The sequence below is a fragment of the Malaclemys terrapin genome, chromosome 1, assembly GCF_027887155.1.
Source record: "Malaclemys terrapin pileata isolate rMalTer1 chromosome 1, rMalTer1.hap1, whole genome shotgun sequence".
NCBI classification, from domain to species: domain Eukaryota; kingdom Metazoa; phylum Chordata; order Testudines; family Emydidae; genus Malaclemys; species Malaclemys terrapin.
This window is the reverse complement of record NC_071505.1, coordinates 266646411-266661784: the sequence shown is the minus strand read 5'-3', so window position 1 is coordinate 266661784 and position 15374 is coordinate 266646411. Positions and strand designations below refer to the sequence as shown.

Genomic DNA, 15374 nt, shown 5'->3' with positions numbered 1-15374 from the left:
TATTTAGATAAGTTGCATGTACTCAAGTTGGCAGGGCCTGATGAAATTCATCCTAGAGTACTTAAGGAACTAGCTGAAGCAATCTCGGCGCCATTAGCAATCATCTTAGAGAACTCATGGAGGATGGGTGAGGTCCCCGAGAATGGAGAAGGACAAACATAGTACCTATCTTTAAAAAGGGTAACAAAGTGAACGGGAGGAATCATAGACCAGTCAGCCTAACTTTGATACCTGGAAAGCTACTGGAAGAAATTATTAAACAATCAGTTTGTAAGCATCTAGGGCATAATAGGGTGATAAGGAATAGCGCCAGTATGGATTTTTCATAAACAAATCATGCAAAACCAACCTGATTTCCTTCTTTAACAGGATTACTGGCCTAGTGTCTGGGAGGAAGCAGTAGACCTGATATATCTTGATTTTAGTAAGGCTTTTGACACAGTCCCAGCTGACATTCTCATAAGCAAACTAGGGAAATATGGTCTAGATTAAATTACTATAAGGTGGGTTTAAAACTGGTTGAAAGACTGTACTGAAAGAATGGTTCACTGGGGTCCCACATGGGTCAGTCCTGAGTCTGGTACTATTTAATATTTTCATTAATGAGTTGGATAATGGAGTAGAGAGTTTGTTAAGAAAATCAGCAGATGACACCAAGCTGGGAGGGGTTGCAAACACTTGGGAAGACAGGATTAGAATTCAAAACTATCTTGAAAAATTGGAGAATTGGTCTGACTCTAACAAATTCAATACAGAGAAGTGTAAAGTAAAAAACACTTAAGAATGCATGACTACAAAATGGAGAATAACAGACAGGTAATAGTTGCTGAAAAGGATCTGCGGTTAGAGTGGATCACAGACTGAATGAGTGAACAATGCGATGCAGATGCAAAAAAGGTTAATATTCTGGGCTATATTAACAGGAGTGTCATATGTAAGACGCGGTAGATAATTGTTCCATTCTACTTGGCACTGGGGAAGCTTCAGCTGGAGTACTGGGTCCAATTCTGGGTGCTGCACTTTCAGAAAGATGTGAATAAATTGGAGAGGGTCCAGGGGACAACACCACAAATGATAAAAGATTTAGAAAACTTGACCTATGAGGAAAGGTTAAAAAAATGGGCAGGTTTAGTTTTGTGAAAAGAAGACCAGCAGAGGACCTGATATTAGCCTTCTAATGTGTTAAGGGCAGTTATATGGCGGACTGTGATTAATTATTCTCCATGTCCACTGAAGGTAGGACAAGAAATAATAAACTTAACCTGCAGCAAGAGAGATTTAGGTTAGATATTAGGAAAAACTTTCCAGCTGGAAGGACAGTTAAGCACTGGAATAGGCTTCCAAGGGAGATTGAAAAATCCCCATTATTGGAGATTCTTGAGAACAAGTTGGACAAATATCGATCAGGGATGGTCTAGGTTTACTTGGTCCTGCCTCAGCACAGGGAGCTGAACTTGATGACTTCTTGTGGTCCCTTTCTGCCTTATGTTTCTATGATTCTATACATGCAGGTCATGGCATGATTTATGTGAACATTTTCCCTTTATTTTTGCATTTCTAGAATCTATTCACAATAATATTTTATCAAATATTTCTATGCATTTATCCATTAATTTTAACACTGAACTTTAGATCAGAGACGTTTCCCCCCTTTTTAGTGATATGAAATAATTACACACAGCCGATGATGTCATTAAAAGAATCCATTCCAAAATGGAGCTTCATGGATACAGGGAAAGAGCATAGAGATGATAATGGCTTTGAAGCACCCAAACAAGGTTTTTTTTAAATCAAAATAACCAAACTGTCCTAGTGCTTGACAAACAGTTTGTGGAATGTTTGAGTTTGGGTTTATTTTTCCATTGGAACAGTTTCTGCTTGTTGTTGTTGTTCAGCGACTGTTCAATTTTATCCTGTATAAAGGACTTTGGGCTGCTTTTATTTTTAATTGTATTTTGAGGCTCAGTGAATAACCAGGGTTGATACTGAAGTGTATTTTAAATAATATTTTTTTAAAATCCCATATTCTGTTACCCTTGCGTCTTATTTCTTGGGGGGGGGGGGTGTCACAAGAGCATCATTCAGGTGCAATTGGCCGCCCTTCTCTTCTAACTACTGTTACTGCTGCTGAAGGTGATCCTTATAATCCAACAATATACAGGTGTATATTTTTCATGTATTTAATGTGATTATACAGGCAAAATCCTTACTGCTGTATTATATGTGTGTAGACCATATTTATGATATGTGCATGTATCATACCTATCCATGTGGCTGCATTATATATGTCTCTGTACAGCTGGTGTGTGCATGTAAGCATTTCATCTGAATGTAGGTTTATGCGTTGTCTGGGGTTCTCAATACAGTACCACATACACATTAGAAAATCATGATTTAGGCCCCCAAAATCATGAGATTTGCTTAGAAAATCAAGTGTTTAAAAACCAAAAACTTAAAACAAATAATTTTTGAACCTTGAGGTAACATTCGGGTCACATTTTCAAGCTTTTCTCCCCAACCATAAAGGTTAGAAACTTGAACAACCCCCTGGGAGATTTTCACTCAATCACATGCTCCCGTACAAGCTGGGGAATCAAGAAAACCATGCGAACTGGCAATATTGTCTATGTATATGAAAGCACCGTATGTGTGTATACATTGTGTGCATTGTTTTATATACATTTATCGTTGTGTATATTGAGTGTGGATTCATGTGTATGCGCATTTGTCACTCTCCTTGTGTGTATCTGCATGCTTGTCTGTGTGTCAACATATTTGCATAAGCATTGTGCATTTCTGCATACGCATTCGTGTGCACGGTGTGCATTTTGAACACGCACGGGTTTACACGTTGTCTAGTTGCACGCCCGGTGTATGTGCGCCTGCACTGTTTCTGTGCCAGTGGAGTCACAGCCGTTGCTGCGAGACTGAAGGCTGTAGTCTAGCTTCGGCGAGAAAGGAACCTGCTAGCACCGACCGCCCTTATCTACCAACTGCAGAGGGCGGCTGCCGCTGCCTCCTCCTCCCGGTGTGTCACGTCTTCTCCATTCAGCCCCCAGCATCACCACCGACGCTGCAGGGAGGACCACCTAAAAACAAACAAACCCTAACAAATCCCAAACTCGAGGGGCAGAGACCAATACTCCCAAGCACGCCATGAAGGGCGATGCAGGCGGTAGGTTGGTGGCATCGGGACCTGTTTTCTGCGCTGTGTTGCCGATCCCCGGCTCCCCCTCCTCTCCCCTCTCCATACCGCGGGGCTGGCGTGGCTGGCGCGCCTGACACTCCCCGCTCTTCTCGTGGGGGCTTGTGACAGGCGGGCGGATGGATTGAGGGTGGCGGCGGCAGGAGGCCTGGCCGGGCTGCGGATGCGCAGGGACCGGATCCCATCTGGTGCATCGGTACCTTGTCCCCGGGCCGCTCCGAGCTGCCGGGTGAGGCGGGGGCGTGACATTCTCCCTCCCTTCCAGCTGCGGGACCGCTGTGCACCCCCCCCTTCCAGATGTGGGAGCCGGCGGGAGGGGCTCTCGCTCGGCGCATCCCCGGCCCGCTGGAAGGGTGCAGCGAATCCCGGGCAGCAGCGAGCGGGCCAGGCCCTGGGGGCAGGCAGGGAGCCGGAGGGCACCGCCTGCTTGAGAGCCGCTGATGGCCGGTTCCGATGGGTGAGGAGCCAGGTCGCCACCACCCGTTTCCATTGCAAATGGCAGCACCTCTGGGTTGGCGCCTGCCTGTCACCTGCTTTTTGTCAATATCAGGCAGGAGCCATTGTTAGCAGATGTACCTTGCCCAGGGCTGCTCCCCTCAGGCCTCTCTCCCTGCGCCTGGCGCAGCGCCTGTGAGACTGTGGCCTACAGCAACTGTAGCTTCATGTGGCCCAGAGGTACAGGCAGGGTTGAGGGGGAACTCATAGGGCTATTTGGGCCCTTCCTGCATAATTGCCTATAAGACAAAAATACCGGCTTTTTAATCCTGTTGGTAAACTCCACCAATATTCTGCTTTATGTGTTTTAAAAAAAATCCAAGTGTTGGGCAAAGAAGCTGCTTGGTTTGTTTGTTAGTCAGGAGATGCACTTGGGATGGAGTGTAAATTCTGCCCTACTTTTGGGGCCCCTCGTTGGGGCACTGCACCTAGTTTGCACAAAATGGAGCAGATGGCTACTGCTGTTCTCACAGAGACCCCCACTATCAGCTTGTCTAAGGGGCAGCTCCAGGAGACTGCCGAGCCAAATATTTAATGCTCTATATCTGGGCTGCCAGTGGCTGGAGAGAGAAATATTCCATTTTTCATTCTAGTCAGTGGAGGGACTTATCAGTTTAGGATGACATACTCCCTATGTTTCACAGTGAATCTCCCACTGATGCTAAAGGAGTATGTGCAAAAGGATCATGGGCATACTATGGCCTTTGCATAGTAACTATACTTTTAGTTATTGTTTAGTATTTGTTCAGTGCCAATTGTTGCATTCAGAGGTCCTTAGTGAGAAAATATTCTCAATGAGAAAATATTGACTAATGCAATTTCACTGCCCTTTGTTTCTCTGCCTTCTAAATCCTCCCTTCTCTGTTTATTTCCCTTTTCATTCCCCGCCCTTCAGCAACTTCCAATTCTGATCTATCCCTACAGTGATCAGAAATGAAATAGATAATGTTGACATTGAAGTGTCCTCGTTTCTGAATCAATTCTAAAGCCCAATAAGATTAATGGAAGGAAAGGAAATTTTCATCTTTCCGAGGAGCTGTTTCAGGCTGTTTGCACACTCAGACATACACCTTCACTGTCTATCGCCACGCTACCTGTTGTATCTCGTTCAGTTTTGCAATGTTGACTCCTGACTGATCAGCCTGCAATGCCAGTGTCCATTGCCCACTTTCATTTACATTTTCAGACAAGCACCTTCATGCTATCTGCCCTGCTGCTCCTCAAGCTTAGCTGGAGCTCCCTGTAAACACTTGCATTGTCACTTCATTCGTTTCCTTCAAATCTCTTCTCTACCATTGCTACACAAAACTTGACAAGAGTTAGGCTGCTGGTGTGCTGAGACTACTGCCTATTATGCTGACCAGTGTTGTCTCATTGTTTCCTTGTACTCCCCCATCTGTCTGTATCCATCTGTTGTCTCTTGTCTTCTACTTAAATTGTAGGCTTTTTGGAGCAGGGACCATCTTTTTGTTCTGTGTTTGTAAAGCACCTAGCACAGTGAGGTCCTGGGCCATGACTGAGGTCCAAGATGCTACAGGAATACAAATAAATAATAATGATAACCACTGTATTGGTTATATTCAGTTAATAATTGGAAGGATTTCTTTGCAATCAGCAGGGTTAGAAACTTACTTTTTAAATGAAAGTTTGGGGTTTTTACAATCTGAATATCATGCAGGCCACATAAATATATCAGATGGGCCAGATCCATCACATGGGCTTTGTTTGATACCTCTGCTTTGTTTCAGTTTGAGGCAAGGCCCTATAAAATTCAGATTGTAGCATGAAATATGTGAGTTTGATTTGCAACCTCTGGTTGCTACAGACCCTAGCAGTGGTCTGTTTTGATCTGGCACAGCTTCTGGAGATTGCAGATACTAACCTGTAATGCTTTGTATTGAGCTAAGTGGTATTCATTCTAATCCATCATGATGTGAATGCTGGGACCTGAATGCTTTGTGCCCTGTACCTCCACAGTAGTCTCAAGCTAAACTGTAAAGCTTGGTGGGTCACTTTTGATCTTCTGCCTATACTCTGGTGCACCCCTGCCTTAGCAAGGGTGTATGTCTAGTGTTTTGGGGATAAAATTGTCTAAAAACATGAGTTAATAATAATAATTAATATATAATATAATATAATAATACATCAGTTCATCAAGAGATGCAAGTATCATGATCTTGAGAGGTAGGAAACAGATCTGTTGCTCTCTTTTATTTGAAGGTAGATCTTTGAATTTTAGAATAATTTGAAATAATGAGCATCTGAGAAGTAATCGTTTTTGAAAATTATTTGGGTTCTTTTTGTGATGTTTAGGAGTTCAGACAGTAAAAAACATGGGATTTTTGTGGGGTGTGTAGGAAGCAAGTAGAGGTGTTATGTTTACAAAGCAAAGTAAATTACCTTTACAGTTTTACTAACATAATACAGGGATTTGAATCTGCTGTAGGTTCTGAATATAAAACCCAGTTTTGGGGGAGAGAGCAAGTTCAGCCTCAGATACATTTTATACATTAAATCCCCCGGCTGCATTTTTAATGAAAATGTAGCACCATTCACTTGTAGTCTATTTTTCTTTTCTTTTCTTTTTTCAATATTTCCTACATTAGATGAAGTATCTGGATTCTGCTGATGGCGTTGTCTAGAAGGAAGTGTTCCCTTGTCTGTGATTGACAATTTTGTTAAGTCCAGATCCTCAAAAGTATATAGGTACCTAACTTCTATTGAAATTGATGCAAGTTAGGAGAAAATACTTTTTGAGAATTTGGGCTTGGGATTCAATGTGCTGGACTTTTATTTTTGTTTCTTTCTTCTATCTCTTTCCACCTCCGCTTTTATATTTTTCTTCTTCAGAAATTCCTCCAAGTCCTTACAAAAAAGTATGGACCTTCACTTCCTAGGTTATGAGTCCAATTTGTTGTCTTCCCAAATATTGAGTGGTAGAGCGCAAACGGTAATAGGATAAAAAGGGTTATGACTGCAACCTTTGGTACCAGTAGAACCCCAGCATTACAAACAGCTGGGGAATGGAGGTGGTTTGTAACTCTGAAATGTTTGTAACTCTGAACAAAATGTTATGGTTGTTCTTTCAAACGTTTACAACTGAACATTGACTTAATACAGCTTTGAAATTCCACTATGCAGAAGAAAAATGCTGCTTTCCCTTAATTTTTTTAATAGTTTACAGTTAACACAGTACAGTATTGTATTTGCCTTTATTTTTATTTTTTTTTGTCTTGTCTCTGCTGCTGCTTGATTGTTTACTTCTGGTTCCAAACGAGGTGGGTGGTTGACTGATCAGTTCGTAACTCTGATATTCATAACTCTGAGGTTCTACTGTAGTATTTTTCCTGTAATCATAAGAATGTGTTTTAAATGCCACATTTATTTACAAACAAACAAACAAACAAAAAACCACCACCACCACCACCAACACGCACCTCAGAAGCTTAAAAGGTTCCTAATTTTTCTTTCAAAATTTTGATTTTTAAGGATGTAGGTGTTAGTTGCTTTGGAAATCTACAAGTGCACTAATGGCTGGAAAGGGGTGTGGAGGAGGAGAATGATTTCTTTTAAGAATCATTAATATATATATATATATATAATATAATAATTATAAAAGAAAATAATCACTATTTATTTTATTTTTAAAATGTATTGGAATTTAAATAACAAAAAGATGTGTATACAAGACTCTCGATGCCTTAACACATAATTAGTAGTACAACAAAACCCTAGCAGCATTAAAATAATAATTCAAACAGGCACTCTGCCAGCCAGAAAGCCGCCTACGAAAATGCTCCTTTCCTCTGCTCTGTCGTTCTGGTAAGCAGAGCCGTAGTCCTCTCCAGAAGCCCCCCTCAAACAGATGTATTTTGCAACGTGCCCACAAGGTCACCAAATTTGATCTGTTTTGGATAAAGGAGGGGGATAAGCTCCAGTATTCTGGACTCTCAGAGAATACTTTGCCATCCACCTTCTCCTCTAATGAGTGGGATCCAGCCTGGATGCCTCTACTGATTGCAGCTGTGATATTACAGCATAGCAATCCCTCAGGTATGCAGGTCCCAGCCATTGGCTTTATAGGTCATACCCAACACCTTAAATTCCATCCAGAGTGCAATAGACAGCTGGGGCAGATCCCAGAGTACTGGTGTCACATGCTCCATAGAATCATAGAATATCAGGGTTGGAAAGGACCTCAGTTCAGTTGTCTGCTGGATATGTCTGTGCCATCCTGTTATGGAGGAGGTATGTTTAGGAGATGAATAACACTGCTCTACAGCCAAAATGCTTCTGAAATAAATGTAGTCAAACTTTACTAATTCTGGATCACTGAGAACGAAAATGATGCTTAAAATTGTTGATTGGCTCTAGTTTTCAAGATATGCTATTGGGTCCGTATATACGACCCTTGACTTGGGAATGGCGGAGGATAAGTGAGTTATAAAGGGAAGGGATCTCAATTTAAACCAGAAATGACTAAAATACATCTTTGACTGGATCTATGAATACATCTATGACTGGGTTTGGACAGAACTTGCTTTTTTAGGCAAAACAATGAATGATGCAATCTGAAGCTGGTATTGTGTCATACATGATATGAATTGCATCATGTTATTCCTAGAAGTCATGGATGATGCAATCATAATGAAGCTTACATCGCTCTGCTGAACACATTGCCCTATATCAGCTCTAGAAATCATACAGTATCGTGCTCTCTTATTTGTCAGTGTTTGATTTTGCAAAGGGACACATTTCTGTTTAGCCAAAGGGAGCAGAGATGCCTCGTACTTGTGTGAACAGTGCAGATAACTTCTGCTGTGTTTGTGGTGAAGTGACTTTTGCATCATAAAAGCGCAGTATAACCACTATGCTTAAGAAAGCCTATCACCTTTATTTTGGCTGCAAAATTGGAGATCAGAACAAGAGGTGGGCCCCACACATATGCTGCAACACTTGTGCAACAAATCTTCGCCAGTGGTTGAACAGGAAAAGGAAATCTTTGCCTTTTGCAGTGCCAATGATTTGGAGAGAGCCAACAGATCATACCAGCAATTGTTACTTCTGCATGGTGCCTCCAGTTGGGAAAGGTGTGTCAAAGAATAAAAAGTGGACTGTGCATTATCCGAACATTCCATCAGCTATACGCCCAGTACCCCACGGAGAAGGGTTGCCGGTTCCTGATGCACCAGAATCATTCTCACTTGAATCAGACGAGGAAGAGGAAGAGGATGAAACTTCTGGTCCTGAATCATCAGTGTCACAGGACCCACATTTTCTCCCATCCTCCTCCTCTGAACCACACCTCATAACACAAGGTGAACTGAATGACCTTGTCAGGGATTTGGAACTACCCAAGAGTAAGGCAGAGCTGTTGGGCTCCAGACTACAGCAGTGGAATCTCCTGGCAGGTGATGTTAGGGTTTCCATGTTCCGTGACCGTCAGAAGGATCTTGTCCCATTCTTCTTCATGGAAGATGATCTTGTAGCCTGCAACAACATCGATGGTGTGATGGCAGCCCTCAACATCGTTCACGATCCAGATGAGTGGAGACTGTTCATTGATTCATCAAAGATGAGTCTTAAAGCTGTTTTACTGCATAATGGCAATGTTTTGCCATCAATTCCAGTTGGTCATGCAGTCCATATGAAGGAAACCTATGGCAACATGAAACAACTTTTGAGGTGCATAAACTATGACCAACATCAGTGGCAGCTTTGTGACGATTTGAAGGTTGTTGCTCTCTTGATTGGTCTGCAGACTGGATACACAAAGTACTGCTCTTTTCTCTGCAAATGGGATAGTCGTGCAAGAGATTCCCACTATATCAAGAAAGATTGGCCTCTCTGACAGTCATTGGAGCCTGGGAGGAAAAGTGTTCAGCATCCACCACTTGTTGAATCAAAGAAGATTTTGTTACCACCCTTACACATCAAGCTGGGTCTGATGAAGAACTTTGTCATTGACTAACTAGGCCATTGACAAAACACAAGCAGCTTTCAAGTACCTGCGTGGAAAATTTCCAAGGTTAAGGGAAGCTAAGATAAAGGAAGGTGTCTTTGTTGGTCCTCAGATTCGTGAACTTCTTTGAGATGATGCATTTGACCATGCACTGCGTGGCAAGGAAAAGACGGCATGGAAAGCCTTCCAGTTAGTGGCAATAAATGTTCTCGGAAACAACAAGGCAGACAACTACAGGTTGTTGGTGGAAAACCTCCTCAAGGCATACAAAAGCCTTGGTTGCAACATGTCACTAAAGATACATTTTTTGCACTCTCATCTAGAGTTTTTTTCCCACTGAACTGCGGAGCAGTGAGCAACGAGCATGGCGAGCGATTTCACCAGGACATTGCAACAATGGAGAAACGCTATCAGGGCAAATGGAGCCCATCAATGCTTGCAGACTATTGCTGGACAGTGACAAGAGATGCTCCATTTAATGAATACAAGAGACAAGCCAAGAAGCGCCGAGTAGACAATAGGACTAAACTATGTACAGAATAGTTTTTTGCCTTTTGTTTCATAATAAATTTTATTTATATAACCCTTTTGCTGATTTTTAAAGTGTTACATAAACAGGATAGGTGAAATATTATCATGTAAAGCAACCATAAACATATGAAAAGATCTAGGTTTACAATTTATGATTAAAACTCTACTATCTACACAATATACATAGACATAAAATGTAAAAACTTAAATATCTTAGAAACAGTAGCCAATCAGTTGTTTTAATGGTCATATTTGAATTCAGCACATCAAAATACATAATAAATAGAACATTTTATCTCTGAAGCAGACGACTTCTCAAAAATTGTAGACCAGTGTAATCTATGAGTACAGTCCTAAGCCATTGACAAGACGAAACTTAGGAAACATTCAAGGACCAAAGTCTGGTCACCGGTCTATTTACAGATTAAAGGTTTTAACAGTATGACGGGTTCGGTCACAGAGACCCCGTTGGGGGTCTGTCACCTGATGTGCTGGAATTACCTCTGAGCCCGTTTTCCACTGCCAGCTTGGGACTCCAGAACCCTGCCTTGTTGAGCCAGACACGCTAGCCTGCTGCAACAGAGACCCAGGTCTGGTCCACGCCCCCAAAGCTGCAGACTTTAACCAAAAACTGCTCAGCAAGTTACCTATCTCCAGCACCCAGACACCCAGCTCCAAATGGGATTCAAACCCCAAATAAATCTGTTTTACTCTGTATAAAGCTTATACAGGGTAAACTCATGAATTGTCCACCCTCTATAACACTGATAGAGAGATATGCACAGCTGTTTGCTCCCCCAGGTATTAATCACATACTTTGGGTTAATTAATAAACAAAAGTGGTTTTATTAAGTATAAAAAGTGGAATTTAAGTGGTTCCAAGTAATAACAGACAGAACAAAGTAAGTTACCAAGCAAAATAAAACAAAACATGCAAGTCTAAGCCTAATACATTTAAGAAATTGAATACAGGTAAATCTCACCCTCAGAGATGTTCCAATAAGCTTCTTTCGCAGACTAGACTCTTTCCTAGTCTGGGCCCAATCCTTTCCCTTGGTGCAGTTCTTGTTAGTTCCAGCTCAGGTGGTAATTAGGGGTTTTCTCATGACTGCAGTCCCCTTTGTTCTGTTCCACCCCCTTGTATAGCTTTGGCAGAAGGCGTGAATCTTTTGTCTCTCTGCGTCCCCACCCCACCTTCTAAATGGAAAAGCACCAGGTTTAAGATGAATTCCAGTACCAGGTATTCTCACACTTCTTATCAAACTGTCTGTACTGGGCTATCTTGATTATCACTTCAAAAGTTTTTTTTCTCTTAATTGGCCTCTCAGAGTTGGTAAGACAACTCCCACCTGTTCATGCTCTCTGTATGTGTGTATATATATCTCCTCAATATATGTTCCATTCTATATGCATCCGAAGAAGTGGGCTGTAGCCCATGAAATCTTATGCTCTAATAAACTTGTTAGTCTCTAAGGTGACCCAAGTACTGCTGTTCTTAGTATCAGGTGACATGGTCACAAGTCCTGTGAGACCCCAAGCGTCCATTCATTCTGGCCTGACTCACATGAACACAGGAAAGCTTACAAGTAAACAGAGCCATTTACAACCAATTGTCCTGGTTAATGGGAGCCATCATGATTCTAAATCACCATTAATGGTCCACACTTTGCATAGTTACAATAGGACTTCAGAGTAATACTTTATATTTCTAGCTTCAGATACAAGAATGATACATTCATACAAATTGGATGAACACACTCAGTAGATTATAAGCTTTGTAATGATACCTTACAAGAGACCTTTTGCATAAAGCATATTCCAGTTATATTATATTCACACTTATAAACATATTTCTATAAAACATATGGAGTGCAACGTCACACAATACTTTGGAGAATTATGTTATTATAGCAGAGGAATTCCTCCCCAAATCTGAGAAGGGTGGTGTTGATTCTTGCTATTTGGCCTTCGAGTCCTGAAGCCCTGCTAGAAGATACAAGACATCACCAACTATTCTTTGCAGCTGGTAGCCAAACGATCTGCTAAGCATTAATCTAATTGTGATTTTAGGAGCTTTGGTTGTGATATTTCCTTTATTGTGAAAGAGGAGGGAAAAGCAAACTTTGTCTTGTTGGGAGAGGGGACCCTGTCTGGCTTCAGTACAAAACCGAATACTTAACAATATGAACACTTAACATACTTAACAACATGCTGTGTTGAAAAATAAGGAAGAAAAGATAAGGGTTTTTTTAGACTTCGCTTCAGATGAAAAAAACAGTGTAGTCGCCAATAAAGTATTCCCTGGAGATATTTAAAAAAACTAACAACACATTTTCTTCAAAACTAGCTGTCACCTGGTTTCATCAGCCACAGTGGTATATTTCTCTCATCGGTAACTCATGGTATGCCCTCTTCCCCTTTACATAGTTAACAGAACATGTAGAACTAGCATAAATAATCTTTACAGTTATTGGTATTACTGACAGTGTGATGTGATGTGCTGTCCTCTGTTGAAGATTTTCCTCCTACAGCAGATTAGGGTTTTTTTTTAAGGAGAGTAAATTTTATAGAACTTGGGCTAAAATATCAAAATCATGATGGGTTTTTTTGGACTGATTTTTAACTCTCAATATAAGTCAGACAGAATTAAAAATGAAACCAAAAAGAAATGTTCTATTTATCAATGATCACCTACACCTTCATACTCTATTAGTGTTCCATAGGAGCGCATTTATTTTTGTTACAGAGATTGCTGGAGCAGAATACTATATGTACTGCAAATTCACAACAAATGCTTTATGGGGCCTGGCTCTAACCATCTTTGTTCACATTGGCATGCAGCTGGTAACTCCATTTCAGCAGACTTTGTAAATCTGGTATAATGGTGATGAATCAAGCCTATTGTTTTGAACTTTTTGTTCCAAGATGGTATCAGGATAATCTTTCTGTGATTTTAATTGTCTTTGATTGAACATATCTACTGGCTCAGGGAGAGTGAATGAACAAAAGGATGAGCTGATGGGCTCCTTGTCTAAGCAGCATTCTTTCATTTTGTGTCTTTGCTTCTAAAAATAAAATAACAAAGCAAAAGACATATTTAAAATTAAAAGCAAAGATGAAGGAGCATATTCCTACATAAGAAGCAGTAGCAGTCTGCATAAGTGCTGTGAATTTTGATTTTTGGTGTTACTCTAAAGAGAAAAAACAAAGCAACATGAATGGACACAGCCAAAGGAAGCAATCTTTTCCTTATTAAACCCATTTTTTACTCCAGAATACACCCACATCCAATATTTGTACAAGCTTTGGAGACAGAAATATTCGCTTGGGTCTGGATTAAGTCTTCCATGCTAATTTCACTATGTGCCCAAAGAAAGCATCAGATTGTGTATGTTAGAATCTACCCTCCCTTGGCTGTGGTGTGGAACTATGCCAGAGAGAGCTGCAGAAAGATGATGCTTCAGGAGCCACAATTCCTGCTCTAGCATCCTGATGTGCAGCCGAGAGTGCAGGCTGCCCCAGTCTTTACCTGCTTTCAAACAAACAAACAAACAAACAAAAACCTCTCTGGTTCCAGCAAAAATAAATAAATAAAAACAGAAGACTTGTAAGAACTCTGCCAGGACTTGCTAAAGGCCATTTCCAGATTATTGGTGTCTCTCCCAAGGACACTCAGGCTCATTCAGATTGTGAAATAGGAGAACTTGTATTTTGTAGATTTTTTTCCCTCTGGATTTCTGTATTCTCTGCTTTGTTGATTTGTGACCACAGTTTAAAAATAATATGCGTGATCTGTTTGGTCATGACATTTGGCCACCACTTGGTGAGCTTGATGAACTAAAACCATTGTTGACATCTACAGTTCATGACCTTTATATGTTCAAATCAGTTTAGTAGGGAAAATAATCAGTGGACAACCAGACAGATAAAAATTTTGTTATAAAATACTGCCAATCTTTCTACTTATTCATACTATGTTGAATGAAGAAATCTGTTAAAGTTTTATTTTTAACTAGCTATAATTAATTTACCTTCTGCTTTAAAAGATACACAGCTTGTCCTTTAGCATTTATGAAATGATTTCAATAGTAGCTCCCTGGTTAATGCATTGTATTTCCTGAGTATTATCTCCTAATGACCTTATTGACTCTGGTCTGACAATCTATTATAATTATTTTCTTGACAGGTTAGCAAGATCAGTATCTCAGTCATTGCTGGGAAGGGTTAACATTGTTAATAAAATCATAATTACAAGTTTAGAATTTAAATAACAAATTACTAAAGGCCACATTAGCGAGATATATTTTCATAATGTGGATATATTTTCATAATGTGGATTTTTCTTCTGCGGAAGGATTGGAAAATTTTTGCAGTTTCTGCTGATAACTCCATTACACTCAATGGGAGTTTTGCATTAACAAGCACTGTAGACTCAAGCCCTTTGATAGTATATTCTCTCACAGTACAGGCATTTCTAAAGATACTATGACACCCTTTCAATTACATTTCTCATTGTTGTGCTACATGTATGCACCATGAGATGCTGCAGTGCCACATGACATCAAAACCTGTCAAGACAGTCTCTAACTTTGGGGAATTCCCCATTGTATTTTAAACATAGTGAGCTGGGAAATAATTATGAAAAGGCGGGATCAGGAAGGATGCAAAGCAAGCATGAACAAGATGGCATGTAAGGAGAGGAAGGAAAAGAAGAATAAGGGATAGGAAGGAAATGGAAGTGAGAAAGGGAGAGAGGAAGCTTAAGGGAACGTAAAACTACCACCTCATGTAGACATATAGTGGTCTTTACTACAAAAATAAACTTAAAGTGTTTAAGGTTATAATATTTTTAGTGATAGGTTCTGTCAGCCTCACCCATGCCAATGCTACCCATTCAACATGAATAAGGCTGGCAGAAGCTAGCCCTTCGTTTTTGTTTTTATATTACCCTTGTTTGATAAATAATATTTGGATGTGGAGTAATGAACTGGTTGTTGATGTGGCTGTATGGTCCCACATGTGCAGATATTTACATGGACTTGGAACTCACCTCAGCTTGCCAATCAAATCTAGCAAGTATTTATACTGTGCTCATTACCATGCTATATGGTGCCTGCTAGCCAGAATGTATGTTGGAACATAGGATCATTCTGTACAAACCGCATGTCATGGTTCAGGCAC

The 15374-nt window shown here is 40.6% G+C and overlaps 1 protein-coding gene across 2 annotated transcripts in view; it reads left to right on the top strand.

The window, feature by feature from the left end:
- Window positions 1–2937: 2937 nt before the first annotated feature.
- NALCN (sodium leak channel, non-selective) overlaps window positions 2938–15374 on the top strand; it is a 380117-nt gene continuing 367680 nt past the window's right edge. For both annotated transcript variants that reach the window (XM_054012833.1, XM_054012825.1), the window contains exon 1: window positions 2938–3175. The gene's annotated coding sequence lies outside the window, so the exon portion shown is untranslated. The remainder of the gene's footprint in view (window positions 3176–15374) is intronic.